The sequence below is a fragment of the Crocodylus siamensis genome, chromosome 1, assembly GCF_052110815.1.
Source record: "Crocodylus siamensis isolate JL-2025a chromosome 1, ASM5211081v1, whole genome shotgun sequence".
Taxonomy (NCBI): domain Eukaryota; kingdom Metazoa; phylum Chordata; order Crocodylia; family Crocodylidae; genus Crocodylus; species Crocodylus siamensis.
In genome coordinates this window covers 103,062,105-103,078,740 of record NC_143395.1, presented here as the reverse complement: position 1 = coordinate 103,078,740, position 16,636 = coordinate 103,062,105, and positions in this window count along the sequence as shown.

The following is a 16,636-nucleotide window of genomic DNA, read 5'->3' as shown; positions in this document are numbered from 1 at the left end:
CACAAACTAAACTACACTGGGATAGGGATTCATTTATGACAACACAACTCATTTAAATTGTCAAAAACTCATGCACCTGTAAAGTGTGATGCCGTTAAGCCACCCAAAAGGGAAATTTTCATCATGTGTACAGCACCTGGTGTCACGTGTACAAGCGCCCTTGGTGCACACAGTCTGGCTTCTTGGTGTTCTCTCCCGAACTCTTATACAATCTCCTGCCAAAGTACCATGCATATTATTACAGTGCCTGGCTTGCTTTTCACGCTGTCTGAAAGTAGGTCAAATCATCTGTGGTTGGGAGGGTACAAGAGCCATGGGGAAACTTTAGGGAGCAGACATTATTTTTAGAATTGGACTGTGAAATCTCATTTCTTTTGCGGGGAAATAAACAAAGGATTGTACTTTGAATGTAGGACTAGAGGCCAAGAGCTCTAGGCTACGGTCAGATCCAGGCAGCCAAGCAAGATTCAGTCAGTGGATGCAAGTACAGCAATCTGGTACTTACCTGTAACCAAGGGTGGTTACAAGCCTAATCATCACTTGCATGTGCAGGAAAACTCAAAACCATCATCTGGGAGGAGAGGATGGGGATCTTTTTATGCAAAATGTCCAATGGTAAAATATGGCTTCCATTATTATACTGAATTCAGCACCAAAAAATTGGGTCACTGAAGTAACAACTTTCAGATGAATAACCAATGCAGACTTTTATCCACAGATAATCTCCATCTGTGGAGCTTATCTGTACCCATCCAGTACAAACATGAAACAGCACTGAATTTGTTCAATTTATAGAAAAGTTTTGCTGCTTAAATGTCATCACCCATCAGTTCTTTCTGGAATGTTTTGCATATGGTAATATCATTATTTCTTGAGTTTCAGAAGTTCAAATGAAGCCCTCGGTGGGGAAAAAAGCTGGAAGAAGAAAAGCTGAGAGGAAGTGATGCATAAAGGAATGCTGTTCTTGGTTTGCAGAATCCTGCCAGACCAGCCAGGAGAATGAAATTCCTATCCTTTCAGCTGCAACCCCCTGGACCCCTTCCCTACACACACTTACAAAAGGAACTGTGAAGAGAAATGTTACTGACTTTCAGGGTAAGAGCTGACAAATTTATGTATGATCTGTCTGATGCAGCTGTAAAAGTTGCAGCTGTAAATATATTCTTTCATTCTACAAAAAAAATCCTTTTTTTTTTTTTTTTTTTTAGTTTAAAAGGTTGCCAAGAATGTAGAATATATTTGAAATATAGCAGTTGTGTAAATTAGGCTGACTGTTCTCTATCTGAGACTCATACCATTACATAGGATGCTGATTGTGCAGTAGTGTTGCATGGCAGGAAGTGTGACACACTACTGTGCAGTAGTCATAAACAACAGAGCAGTCGGTGTCATGAAAGAGCCATTCCTTGGTGCACAAATGAAGTTACTGCACAGTTATTTAGTATTTGTTTATTCAAGTAATAAATGACTGCGCAGTCAGTGTCATGTAGATGTGGCCAGATTGTCCTACAACAGATGCCAGACAGCTCAGTTTATAGTACTCCCTCCATATTTTAGCAATATTGCCCACACCTTCCTATCATCTTCTTAACATCCTATTCTACAGATTAATAGCAAGAGGGCACTTGAACTTTTCTTTTTGTACTGTCTCAAAGCCAGAGAAATCATCTGAAAAGAGGCATTGTGTGAACACAGAATGAAAAAACCTTTCAGTCTTTTATTTTCTGGCACTTTTAAAAAGCAAACTGTAGCACATGGAAAAAGTGCTGTACTCAAAGCATTGATGACTCAAACCTTTTTTTCCACAGTGTAAGCAGTAGTGCCACATTTCATCTTTCCTTAGAAATGAAGAGTACGACCGCTTATGTGGAACATGACTTAGTCATGTGATCACCACCATGAAGCTGGACTTGTCTACACTTAGTTCTTGCACAATATTGACTATATAGGTGTGACCAAATAACAGTTATATTGGTGCAACTTCCAGTTTGGGCACAGTAGCCTGTCCACTGCAGATGTAGGAGCACAGGACTGACAATAAAAACTCAATAACTCTTTTTTGGCCAGTATGAGGTTTGTATACCTCATAATGCCCCCTTCTCCCACAAGATAAACCCCAGAGTGCTGTTATCAGTCAGAGGCATAAGTAGTAGGATTGTGCCATGAACATATCCTGCTGGTGATGCTGAGTGCAGGAGAGGAGGGAACTGAAAAGAGGAAGGGGTTGTCTTACCTGCTCTGAAGATTCAGAAAAGTCTCTGGGCTGCCACTGCCACAGCATGGTCTGCTCAACCCAGTTATTGCTGATACAGCAGCAGCATGGTATCCATGGGCTGCATCATGGGCTGAGTGGCATTGCAGCAGATTGGGTGGTCTGCGGGGGCAGAGAGAGGGAGCAGGGTCTGGAGCCATGCCAGTAGATGCTGCCAACAGCCTGGCCTGTCCCACCCAGGGAAGGGGATATGATAGGCAGGCTTTCTGCAGCAACCACCCAGTGGGCCACCAGCCCCAGGGGAATAAGTGGGGATAAGGAGCTCATCCAACATCTGCCTGGCCCCAAGCCAACCCAGGACTTACCATGGTCCCTGGGCACCATGAATTGCCAACCCCAGATCTGAGGCTGGACAGCACACAGCCTCTTTGCACAGCATCTTATCTTTGAAATGTTGCAAACTCTTACAAAAGACTTCTGTCTCTTGCCTCTACAGGGTCAACATCTGGATGTGGGAGAGAGACCACCAGCCCCAGCAGGATGCAAGCCCCAGGTCACCACCACCCAGTGCTGGAGCCATCCAGATATGCCAGCTGTGCCAGTAGTGTACACTGAATAGGATTGTCTTGCTCCAGTGGCTGGTGGTGGTGGCAGAGGAACTAGAGGCGTGGGAGCATGCCTGCAAGGTGGAGGATATTGCCTGGGAGAACACCCAGGAGGAGGCATGGGACAGAGCACAGTAGGAGCACTGGGTGCAGATGGAGGCCCTGGAATGGGAGTGTATTGACCTGCTCCTAAAGCAGGTGGCCCTCCAGGCCCAGGCATTGGAGAATGAGGACACTGACCACTAGACCTTTGACACCCTCTTAGACCTGGCAATCTCATTTATGCCCTTCACTGCTTGACCCCCATTCATGGCCCCACAGGGTCCCTGAGTCCTGTCTACCTCCCTGCAGCAGGCCCCCTCCTGGGTCTGGAAGAAGGTCCTCTGGTACCTCCTGCCTGCAGGAGCCCATGGCCCTGGCCCTGCCTCTTCTCCAGACCTGCCACTACCCACCTAGACCCAGCTCTACCACTCTCCCCTGTGCCACTTGGCTGAAGGCCCAGACTTGCCTCACAGGGACACTGGTCCTACACTGGGTCAGCCAGAGAGGGAGCCACCCACCTTCATGGAGCACTGTCCCAGGTGGCCACAGCACAAGGCCTCCACCCACTGGGGTTTCCACAGTCCCTCCCATGGGAGGAATGGCCTGAGGTTGTGGGGCTGGGCACCTGCCCCTGGGCTCTGCCCCTAGCTCCCCCCCCCCCATAGGCCCCCACTCTGGGACAGAAAAACAGAGATGTAAATGGTTTTGACATTGTAAAGCAGGTCTTTTATTGTTGGTGGGTGGGGAGGGTGGTGGAGGGACTGTGTTTGTTGGGGAAGGAGTGGCAAGGGAGCTCTATGTGTTGAGAGGGGAGGGGGGAGAAATGGGGGGAGAGTGTTGCAAGGGGAATAAAGATTTTTTGTTTCAAACATGTGCCTGGCCTGAGAGTGGTGCTAGGAGTGGGTAGGGGGTAGGCAGTGTGTGGGCAGTGGAAAAGGTGGGCTGGAGTATGAAGTGCGGGAGGAGGGGGTTGGCAAGGGCCTCATGCACTTGGTGCCCTGGCCCTGTTGGCGGGTGTGTGGCTCTCCTAGGGCCTGAGCAGGGGGGCGCTGCTAGGGCCAGCAGGCATGCAGGGCACTGGTCAACACTGTCAGGGATAGGGACTGGAACGATGGGGCACTGGGCTTCATTGGCAGGGGTAAGGGGCAGGGGCTGGAGCACACATGGCATGGGGAAGCAAGGTGGGCAAGGAGAAAGCTGCCACATGCTGCTCCTGTGGTGGGCACATGGATCCTGAGCAGAGAAGGGGCTGGCCAGGAATCAGAAGGCAGGGCTGTGTTTCCAAGATGGCAGCCAAGTGCTGGCAGCTAGGGCTGGACCCTGGAGCCCAGTAAATTTAATCATGACTAATTACACGTGTAGATGCATCCCCAGTATACTAATGTTTTGGTCTTGCCTACCTGGTCTAGCAGCTACCTTTTTTTACATACTCAAGAGCCCATATAGTTTGTGAACAAGCTGCCATACATAAATACTGCAGGCACATTGTGGGAGGTTATTTGATAACTTGGCCCTTTGTATAGATTTGTTCAAATATTAGAGAAGGAAAAACCCTTTGAACTGGAACTTCAGCAAAAACATCTGTTAAAATGATCTAGTTTAATTACTTTGGAAGTGGTTTTCAATAAATTGCTGCCAACAGTAGTAATCGCTGTAATAAATATTTAAATAGAAACTGCTTTTTTTGTTTGTTTGTTATGTGTGGCCTGGTCACTGTGGGTTAGGAAGTGGTTCAAAGGAAATATAGTAGCGCTTGTTATAAAAACCCCTTTTTTCTCTGATTCTGCCTGAGGGGTCACAGAATCAGATTCCCCGGGAGTAAGATGGACTGGGCCTTTCCTGCCCACTATCTCCTCAGCAACTCCCACTATGGCAGAGACAAAGCAGACTGGTCTATAATTTAAGCTAAAGCAATGTTTCAGCTTCCAGCATCCTCCTACGCTGAAGCTCCAGCCACTCTCGTACAACTTTTCAAGTGGTAGTAACTCTGAAAGATCCTGAAAGAGAAGGAGCAGATTAGAGCATTCCAAGTTGAGATTTTCAGTGTTCATTACAGGGGTTAGACTCTCAACTCCCATGAATTTCAGTGGTAGCTAAATGTTCCTTAAACCCCCTCTGAAAATCTGGTACCTAAGGTCCTAAGGAAGAATAATAACTTCAACCTAATGGTGTTCATTTTTATCAGTGGGAAGTGAGCTGACTTCCATTCTGCTTCAAAGGGCAGGCTGGGAAATGCAGCACCAAAGCAGTTACCAGGTTGGAACATGACCCTTTAGACTGAAGACTCAGGCTAGGGGGAGTTAAGCTTGAGGCCATTTAGACATAGAACCTTATCTTGGTTTCTAGGGTAGAGCAAAGCACGATTCAAGGCAGAAAGTTGCTTTTAAAGTCCTTTAGAAGCTTTTCCTTAATATCTGACATCTACTTGCTTGTGTAACTTTTTATCAATCATCACTGTAGTTCATTTTGATTGCTTTTTTATTAATATTGCTCCCTCCTGGGGTAATAGGTTCCTCAGTCCTTCTCTGGGCTGTTATTTTGTGATGCTACTTCCATATATTACAGGGTATGATGACGTTTCATCACTGTGGGCACCTGCTTGCACCCCAGCCCAACTGTGGGCCACATCCCTGCCTCCCTCTAGCAATCAGCAGCAGCTTTAAAGGGAATTGATAGGAAAAGGCAGGTAATGAGACCCTAGAGACACCTCCTCTACTGCTGTGGCTGGAGCATGCTACCAATACTGTGAGCTGGGCCATATCCTGGGCAACATCCAGTCTATTTGTGGACCAGATCTGACCTGTGGGCTGTAGGTTGCCAACCTATGCTATAGTAGGTTTAATAACCTACATAGACTAGTGATACAGTTTTACTTTCCTAGAACTTTAAGGCTAAGTACAAACAATCAAAAAGCCCGAGGCTGAATTGATTCAATCTTTGCAGGTTAGTCTAAGCTGCATGGAGTAAACCAATAAGCAAGGGAACAAACATTCACTTTTGATTCCAGAAATGCAGCCATGTGCCTACAGTAGCCCAGGCTGAAGTCAGAAGTCGGTAGCGCATGGCTTCCTGCTCTGCTGGAGCAGACAGCTTGGGCCAAGGGTAGCTCACCTCCCCTGCAAGAGGAGGTTTGCAGGGGGTGCATTATGGGATACCTGGGGACTGAGAATTAACTTGAATCTGGAGGGGATCTGGGACAGAAGTTCCATAAATGTCTTGTCATTTATGTAGCAAAGGTAGAATCAAAAGCATAGTTACCCAAATCCAAATAAATATCCAAATACATATGATTTCGAAATTGATTTAATTTGCTAATTCCCACAATTGTTCATAGTTTCAGAACAGAGCTATCTTTGAAAACACCTCTGGGAACTATGAAAGTACCAAGGTGTTGCTATCCACCGTGGGTGTTTGTTTATATTTAGGACAAGATATATATATTTTTAAATGTTATCACTAAACAAGGTTTATATTTATCCAGTGCAAGCCTACACACCACTTAAAAATCACACTTAAGCACTGCAGGGCTTGAGTAGTGGTGAGTTTCACTTCATTAGAGCATATTCTAGTATCTGAAAGCTGGCTGAGGCATTTTCTCCCCTCAGTTATATCTAACTAGATTCGGGAATTTAGATAGATGTGACTCAGGACAGAGTTTGTCCTATGAGACCCTCAAAGTTCTAGGGACCCTCAAAGTCATTGGAAGTCTTTCTGCTGATTGCCTGATTTTTCAAAATAAGATACTACTTGCTATGTAGTAAATAATAAGCTAAAAACACAATTAGGCGGTAATATACAGTTTGCAAGCCCATTTAGACCAAGGATTTCAAACCTGGGTCCTCATAAGAACTGACATGGATTTACAAGCATAACTTAGGCTCCAGGTTTGATTTACAACAAATCATCTTTAAGTACCTTGTTGGGTTTCAAAATATATTTTTTCATTTTAAGTTTACATTTTTTCAATCTATTTTCAAAACATAGACAGAGCATGTTAATACAACCACTGCTAAAACTATAAAAGTTTCTATGAACTAAGCTTTGAGATTAGCCCAACCAGACTGCTCATTAAATGGAACTTCAGTAACAGTTGCCATAACCCAGGGATGCAGTAAGGGAAAGAAAGAAGGAAAAAACAGCCTACAAAAATCAGTTGAAATTCCAGATATGTCTCGAGGCATTCATGACTAGACTTGCTTGTTGAATTTAGTAGTAAGAAAAAACTTTTTGTGGCTGTCACTGTCAACAGCAAGGAATATTATTGTTTTAATAAGGCCCATGGCAAATAAAGCCAACTGAAGCATGGACACAAAACTCTTGTAAGGAAAAATATGTCATTAAATACAACTTTCAGCACAGTTTGTGTAGGTGGGGTGTGCAAGTGCTCTTGAATGGAGCAGCAAGCATTTGCTCAATGCTGGTTGAAGTTTCTTCCCACTGGACTACAGGAGATAGCTACTGCTGAGGAAGGGAGTAGGGCAGAGACTCTGTAGCCCCTGGCAGACATTACACTTAAGACATGATTAACTGGTTAGTCATATCTTAAGTAATGGCCTATCCAGACATGCAATCAATTGATGGTGTGATAAAATGAGAAATAAGCCACAAAGCTTATTCTTTGTGTAAGAACTTTGTGGCCAGTTCTTTCGCTTTTAATTGAATGTGTGGCCAGTGGCCAGCCTCTGGAGTGAAGAGGCCCTTCAGCTGACTAAGGCTCCTGGAGGAGGAACGTACAATGTGCTTGTGTAGCTGAGAGCCCCAGTAGCTGACTGGGGCTTCCAGCCAGGGGAACACACTGAGCTGGAAGCCCTGACCAACTGATAGGGCCCCCAGCTGTATGGTGCACTCCTACAGCTGGGAGCTAAAGTTGTTGCTTGCCAGTTTAGGGCAACTCAATATCAGGATCCCTCTGAACCAGCAATGTGGCACAACATGTCATGGCAGGCAATGTGATTGTTCCATCACATCTTTACATTAGATCCCATCAGATCCCATCACATCTTTACATTAACATCTGTCAAGAGCCCACTATTCTAATATAATAACACACTCAAAAAACACACTCAGGTAGGCTCCGGAGCGGTGAGAGACCCACTCCCCCGAAGCCCCCCAGACACCCCTTCAGCAGCCGCCGAGCCCCCTGCCGACCCCCAGCACAGCCGGAGGTAAGCGGGCTCGTGGTGGGAAGGGGTTAACTCCTCGCTTGCTGGGAGGAGGCTGCTGCCTGGTGCCGGGCCGGGTCAAGCCCCCGCCCAGGCCCCTACTTGGCCCAGCCCCGCAGGGAGCCCTGCCACCAGAGCCACGCGAACAGGCTGCGCAAACAGGCGCTTGAGTTAGCACGGAGTTCACACGGGGGAGGGCGCGGGAGGGCACGAGACCCTGCCTGCGACCCCCACAGCCATAGCCAGCCCCAGCCGTAGCCAGCCTACCAGAGGCATGACACGGATGGGCACGCACCGCACCCCGAGGGTCCCCTCGGGCTCTGCAGCCCCCCCATTGGGCACCTCAGAGACGGCCACCCAGACGGAGCCTATGGTTCTGGGCTCCATGCAGACAGAGCCCCTGGCTCTTGGCTGCGGGGGCTGCCTGTCCCTTTTTCAGGCTCTGGGGCCCGGGAGCATGGCCACCTCCCCTTGCGGGGTCTGCTCCCTCCTGGGGTCTCTGGCGCGCCAGCTGGAGGAGCTCCAGGCCACAGTCCAGAGACTGCGTGCCATCAGGGACTGCGAGCAGGAGATAGACTCCTACTGCCAGGCCTTTCTCCCCCTGGAGCCGCAGGGGAGAGCACCATCTCCCTCCACGACTAAGGAGGACTCTGGGACCTCCCGCTCTGCCCAGTCAGGGGCATGGACCAAGGTGGTCAAGGGCCCAAAGGCTTGCCGCACCAAGGGCCCTCCCTCGCCAGAGCTTAGCAACAGGTTCGCACCTCTTGCAGCGAAGACTGAACAGAGACTGCTCAGTTGCTGGCTCCCACAGGCAACCCAGGCTCGACCGCAGCTACTGGCCCCACTCTCCCCAAGACAAAGCGAAAGGTGTTTGTTGTGGGAGACTCCATCCTGCAGGGCACTGAGGGGGCAATCTGCTGCCCCGACCCCTTAGCCCGGGAAGTCTGCTGCTTCCCAGGGGGCCCGCATCCGAGACATTGTGGAGAGGATCCCGCAGCTCCTCCGGCCCACAGACCACTACCCCATGCTCCTTATTCACGTGGGCACCAATGACATGGCTCGGAGCACCCCCAGCCAGGTCATGAGGCGCTACGGGAAATTGGGAGCGGGGCTTAGGGGTCTGGGAGCTCAGGTGGTGTTTTTGTTGATCCTCCCAGTCTCAGGCTATGGGCTGAGGAGGGAGAGGAGGATCCACGCAGTGAACCAAAGACTGCGGCACTGGTGTCATCAGGAAGGCTTTGGCTTCCATGACCACAGCCCGCTCTTTGGTGAGAGAGGCAGCGAGCTGCTGGGAAGAGATGGCCTCCACCTCTCTCCCCTGGGGAGGAGGCTCTTCTCAGCCAGGCTGGCTGACCTGCTCCACCGGGCTTTAAACTAAGCCCGCTGGGGGATGGGGGGACTACTGCCACTGCTGGCCCGCTGAGTGACCCTTGCAAAGCCAGCGGACCAAGGCACTTAAGGGAGCCCACCCCTGCCTCAGCCCTGGCACAATCTGTGGGCAAGACAAGAGCCCCTAAGGGCACACTTGCCTGCCTGTACACTAATGCCAGGAGCCTGGGCAACAAGCAGGACGAGCTCGTCCTCCTGCTCAGTGCAAAGAAATACGATGTCATTGGGATAACAGAGACCTGGTGGGACTCCACCCATGACTGGACCACGGGTATAGAGGGCTATACCCTGTACAGGAGGGATCGTGTTGACAAAAGGGGCGGGGGTGTAGCTCTCTATGTGAAGGAAAGCTACATGTCCCTGCAAGCTGAGGTTGGTGACCGGCATAGACAGCTAGAGACCCACAGGGGAAAAATTTGTGGGGAATACGGCACAGGGGACACAACGGTGGGAGTCTACTACAGACCTCCCACTCAAAGTCCTGAGCTTGACCAGGAGTTCACCCGGGAACTGACTGAGGCCGCTTGCTCCAGGACCTTGGTTGTCATGGGTGACTTCAATTACCCGGACATCTCGTGGGAAGATCACTCAGCAAAATCTGAGCGGTCGCAAAGCTTTCTCTCGTGCATGGATGACCTCTACCTGACTCAAGAAGTCTGTGTGCCAATGAGAGGCAAAGCGCTGCTCGACCTGGTACTGGCTACAGGGGACGACCTAATCAGCGACCTAGTGATCGATGGGAAGCTGGGTGACAGCGACCACAAGCTGATCACCTTCACCATCCGCCGTAAAGCTGGCAAGTCAGTCAGCAACACAGAAGTCCTTGACTTCAGAAAAGCCAACTTTGACAAGCTCAAGAGGCTAGTCGGTCAGGCCCTCAGGGACCATGACCCCAGGGAGATGGGAGTTCAAGAAGAGTGGTTGCTCCTCAAGGAAGCGATCCTCAATGCACAAGCTAAATCTATTCCAACACGGAGGAAAGGCAGCAAGAAGGCACAGCAGCCCCCCTGGCTCTCCAGGGACCTAGCGGACCTCCTGTGGCTTAAAAAGAAAGCCTACAAAGGATGGAGGACGAGATTCACCTCCAAGGAGGATTACTCCGCGCTGGTCCGGTCCTGCAGGGAGCAAACCAGGAAAGCCAAGGCTGCAACTGAACTCCAACTAGCTTCAGGCATCAAGGACAACGAAAAGTCCTTTTTCAGATATGTGGGGAGCCGGAGGAAAAGCAAGGGAAACGTTGGACCCCTGCTAAACCAGATGGGGCAACTGGCAACTGATGCCCAGGAAAAAGCCAACCTATTAAATAGGTACTTTGCGTCAGTCTTTCATCAGTCACGTGGGATGCCCATGCCTGCTATGGGACAGGGAAATCTGAGTGAGGGGGATCCTCTGCCCTCCATAAATGCTGACCTCGTGAAGGAACACCTTGAGAAGCTGGATACCTTCAAGTCAGCTGGCCCTGACAATCTGCACCCCAGGGTACTCAAGGAGCTGGCGAGCGTCATAGCCCAGCCCCTGGCACGGATCTTTGAAAACTCCCGGCGCTCTGGTGTAGTGCCCAAAGACTGGAAGAAGGCCAATGTGGTGCCGATCTTCAAGAAAGGGAGGAGAGTGGATCCAGCTAACTACAGGCCCATTAGCCTGACTTCTATCCGGGGGAAGATCTTAGAAAAGTTTATTAAGAAGGCCATCCTTGAGGGACTGGCCCAGGCTAACATCCTAAGGGATAGCCAGCACGGGTTTGTTGCAGGTGGGTCTTGCTTGACCAATCTCATTTCCTTCTATGACCAGGTGACCTATCACCTGGACAAGGGAGAAGAGATTGATGTCATATAGCTTGACTTCAAAAAAGCTTTTGATCTGGTATCCCATGATCACCTCTTGGCCAAACTGGCCAGTTGTGGCCTTGGCTCCACCACGATCCGCTGGCTGGGAAATTGGCTCCGTGGTCGGATCCAGAGGGTTGTGATTGATGGCAGTCACTCATCGTGGTGCCCTGTGACCAGTGGGGTCCCTCAAGGCTCTGTCCTGGGACCCATATTGTTCAACATCTTCATTAACGATGTGGACACTGGAGTTAGGAGTGGACTGGCCAAGTTCGCCGATGACACCAAACTTTGGGGCAAAGCATCCACGCCAGAAGATAGGCGGGTGATCCAGGCTTACCTGGACAAGCTCAGCAAATGGCCAGACGAGAACCTGATGGTGTTTAACACCGAAAAATGCAAGGTTCTCCACCTTGGGAGGAAAAACCTGCAGCACCCTTATAGGCTCGGCAGTGCTACGTTGGTTAGCGCTACAGAAGAAAGAGACTTGGGGGTCATCATTGATCACAAGATGAACATGAGCCTCCAGTGCGATGCTGCGGCTAATAAAGCGACCAAAACGCTGGCTTGCATCCATAGATGCTTCTCGAGCAAATCCCGGGACGTCATTCTCCCCTTGTACTCGGCCTTGGTGAGGCTGCAGCTGGAGTACTGTGTCCAGTTTTGGGCTCCACAATTCAAAAAGGATGTGGAGAAGCTTGAGAGAGTCCAGAGGAGAGCCACGTGCATGATCAGAGGTCAGGAAAACAGATCTTACGATGACCGGCTGAGAGCCATGGGACTCTTTAGCCTGGAAAAGCGCAGGCTCGGGGTGATCTGATGGCCACCTATAAGTTTATCAGGGGTGACCACCAGGATCTGGGGGAATGTCTGTTCACCAGAGCGCCCCAAGGGATGACGAGGTCAAATGGTCACAAACTCCTGCAAGACTGTTTTAGGCTGGACATAAGGAAGAATTTCTTTACTGTCCAAGCCCCCAAGGTCTGGAACAGTCTGCCAGCGGAGGTGGTTCAAACACCTACATTGAACACCTTCAAGAGTAAATTGGATGCTTATCTTGCTGGGATCCTATGACCCCAGCTGACTTCCTGCCCTTTGGGCAGGGGGCTGGACTCGATGATTTCCCGAGGTCCCTTCCATCCCTAATGTCTATGAAATCTATGAAATCTAATAAGGGCTTAGTCCACCTGTCTGTCTGGTCATAACCTCTTGGAGCACTCTGATTGGTTACTGAAACAACCAGAGTGCTCCAAGAGTGTTCTGGACAGGAGGTGGCGGCAGCAATGTGGTGGAGTGCCATCATGATGGCGATGACGGAGGGGACAGAGTGGGGGGGCAAGGCTAGTGCCACTGGCCCTGCCCTCCCTGGACCTGCTCCCTGGAGGCAGTGGTGGTGTGGGGTGCTGTCCAAGGAGGACGGAGTGAATGGCAGACAAGCTTCCCCCCCACCCCCTGCTCCTGGAAGGCAATGGCAGCACAGGTTAGTGGGTGGCAGCACTCTGTCCCTGCCCCCTCCTCTGCCTCTCCCATCATTCCTGACAGGCAATTGGTTAGTTTATTTATATTAAGCTAAATGCTGTCACTGATTATTTTTTTCAACTCTATTGACTTTCACCCTGCTGTATTGTAAGAGGATATGTGTAGGTTTTAACTAGTATAGAATTAATAAATTGTGGGGTGGGGTCAGAGAGAATGACTTTTCAAATTAGAAACAGAATTTTCAGTTTCATTGTATCCATGACCCTTTCATGTTTGCTTTCAGATCACATCCAAGCTGTCAGTCTCCATTAGCACGAATACTCATGATTGTTTTAAAGCAGTATTAGTGATGTATGAACTGTGTATTTAGGTGTAATAGTCACAATTATTATTGTTTGTATTACCATAATATTCAGGAATCTTAATCCTGAACCAGCACCCCATTGTGCTAAGCACTGAACCTGGAACAAGAACACAGCCCGTGTACCAAAGAGTGTCTAAAGAAGAAAACAGTTAAGACCTCTAATACAGACAGACAGGAGAATGAATGGAAACAATGCAATACAATATGGGTCTATATGATAAGCAGTGGTCTCAGCACACCACAAACATAAACATCAGGATGGTTTGTTCCTGCACTCTCAGTAAAGTTTCTTTAAAGTACAGCCAGCTGTCCTGGACTCCTCTGCCCCTCAGTCTGGCTTCCCAAGGAATTCTGCCCATGAGTTCCCTGAGCAAGTCAAAGTCTGCTTTTCTGAAGTCCAGGATCCTTATTCTGCTGCTCTCCATCCTTCCTTTCCTCAGGATTCTGAACTCAATCATCTCATGGTCACTGCTTCCCAAGTTGTCATCCACTACTACATTCCCCACCAATTCTTCCTTGTTTGTGAGCAGCAGGTCAAGAGCAAGGTCCCCAGTTGGCTTCTTCAGTACTAACACCAGGAAGTTGTCCCCAACACCCTCCAAAAAGGTCCTGGATTGCCCGTGCACTGCTGTATTGCCCTGCCAGCAGATGTCAGGGTGATTGAAGTCCCCCATGAGAACCAGGGCCTGTGATCTGGAAACTGTTAGCTGTTTGAAGAAAGCCCCATGCACCACTTCTTCCTGGTCTATTGGTCTATAGCAAACCCCTACCACAACATCAACCTTCTTGGTCTCCCCTCTAACATGAACCCAGAGACTCTCAACGGGCCTATCTCCAATTTCATACTGGAACTCTGAGTAATCATATGGCTCTTTTACATAAAGTAAAACTCCTGCTCCTCTTTGCTTTGGTTTCTATTGCCCGGCAAACCTAGTTTAAAGCCCTCCTCATTAGCAAGCCTGTCTGTGAAGATGCTCTTCTCTCTCTTCATCAGGTGGATCCCATCCCTTCCCACCAATCCTTCTTCTTGGAAGAACATCCCATGGTCAAAGAAGCCAAAGCCCTGCTGGCAACACCACCTATGCAGCCAGGTATTGATCTGCAGGATGCACCTGCTCCTGCCCAGGCCCTTTCCCTTGACTGGAAGGAATGATGAGAACACAACCTGATTCCCTGACACCCTCACCCTTGCACCCAGAGTCTTGTAGTCACTTTTGATAGGTTCAGGTTCTCCCCTGGCCTTATCATTGGTGCCTACATAGATGAGCAGCATGGGTTAGTCAGAGGGCTGGATGAACCTTGGTAGTACCTCCTTGGCATCTTGAATCCAGGCTCCAGGCAAGCAGCAGACCTCCCAAGACAACAGGTCAGGTCAGCAGATGATTTCCAATTTCTACCACAGAAGGGAGTCTCCAGCCACCACTACCTATCACTTCTTGCTGGTGGCAGTTGTCTCAATCCTTCCCACCTTGGTGGGCCTGGTCTGTCCTCCACCAAAGGAACATACTTCTCCCTCTCTGCTGCCAGGGCTGCATATCTGTTCTCCAGACAAATCACTGCAGGTGAAGGTGAAGATTTCTGCTTGCTGCCAGAAGTCACAAGACTCCAGCTTCCACCTTCTTGGGTGTCCATGTCTTCTCTCTTCTCTACTGCTTCCTCCACAGTCCTGGAGGTCTCCTCCAGCACTGAATCAATGAATGCCTGATGGCATGGGATGCTTTGGAGCTTCCCCACCTCTTCCTGTAGTTCTCTTGCCTGTTCCCTGAGAGACACCATCAGGAGGCACCGCTCATACTGCAGGCACTCTCCAACTTGGCCATCACTGGAAGGAATCTGCAAGCCACAGTCCCCACAGTGCCAAACCTGAACCTGGATGGAAATCTTGGTGGTGAGTGGTCCTGCCTGAACAGAAGCCTTACAGGGGTAAACAGAGGCAGTGGCTCTGGCATTGCAATGTTTTCCAGTGATTTCCCTGGGTCTCTTCATCTGCCTTCTCTCTCTTACTGCTCTTCCTCCCAACAAACCTTCCCTAGCAAACTTGCCTGGAAGCTGGCCTGTTTATTGCTTGTTAACCCCAAAGGGTTCCTTTTGTTCCTGCTTCCTCACCCTAAGCTGAAAGTCTTGCCCCTCAAAAAGTGGGGAGGGCCATGATCTTGCCTACGAAATGGTCTGAGAACTGTCTGCAAATTGCTTACCCTGTTTGCAGTCCCTGCTCCCAGGCTCCCTGGTCACTGGCTGAAGTTACATTTGTCATGTGATTGGCCTCTGAAAGCCCACTGAAAGCACACACGCACAGCTGCAGAGCACTTTTAAAGTACCCAATCATACAAAAAATTAAACCTCATCAAATGAAGGATCAGATGAAGGCGCTTCACTTTGAAGCACCATAAGGAACTTGTGTTCCCTAGGGTTAAATTGTGACATATCCAATTCTAGACCGGGACTGCTTGACAAATACTGTCACCCACCCTTTTAGTCCTGACTTGTTAGCTGATATTTTGAACACCTAAGTGCTTCATAGGGGATGCAAAGTAGAAAGGATCTCTTCAGAGGAGATAAGTCGAAATCTGAGTGCCTGCTGCAAAAGACCCAAAACTACTAATTATGGTGGACTAACATTACCAGCCCTTTGTCTCACAAGCCACCCTATAGCCATCATCTAGCAGCTCCCAAACTGATAGTAAATTGCAAAGGATTATCTATCCAAAAATTAAGTACCAGAGATTAAGGTCTGCAGGTTTTAAAATAAATTCATATATTGACAGATGATGTTTTTTAAAATGTTCTGATGTTTTTCAGGAACAAGGGGTGATTTGACATAGAAATATGGGAATTCTTGGAAAATACATTGAACAAAGAACCTACAGATACAAATTTGTTAAGGGTTCATGCTTCTTACGTAATTATGTATAATTTCATGTACTTAAAACAGACTTTTCCCCTTCACTTCTGAAATTCATTTTATGGCTCTAACAAAGGTAAATGGCATGCCTAAGACTTCATTTTTGTTGAACATGCACATTTGTTGACTGAGTTGAATGCACAAGCTCAAAGGGTTAGTCTCTCCTCAAATAGAGGGTTGTACAAGTGTGAGGCCCAACTCAGGCCCGAACCGAAGAGGCTTCTGTGAAAAGGCCAGTCTGACACCCTGAAGAGGAGGTTAGTTTCGTGGAACCCGGAGGCCATGAGGTAATGACCTAATGCATCTGCTGCAGTTTGCTGATAAAAAGAAAAAAAGGGGAACTGCCCTAGACTGACCAACTGTCTTAGTGAAGTGCAAAGCTAGCAATTTGGATTTAGAAAATAACAGCACGCAAAATGAGATAACGGCTTGGCTTTAATCCCAGAAAAGACAGTGAGGCTAAAAGTGAACCCCACTTCTGGGGGAGATAACCGGTAGGGGGAAAAGTATATAAAGCATAATAGTTGGGTCCTGGGTGAAACTACTTCAGGGAGGACAAGGCTGAGGACCCAATAAAGGAGGTAGTTTCACCACCCTGGGTGGCATTCCTGAAACCTATCAGATAATAACAAGGGATAAGGTATGGAGTGCCTTT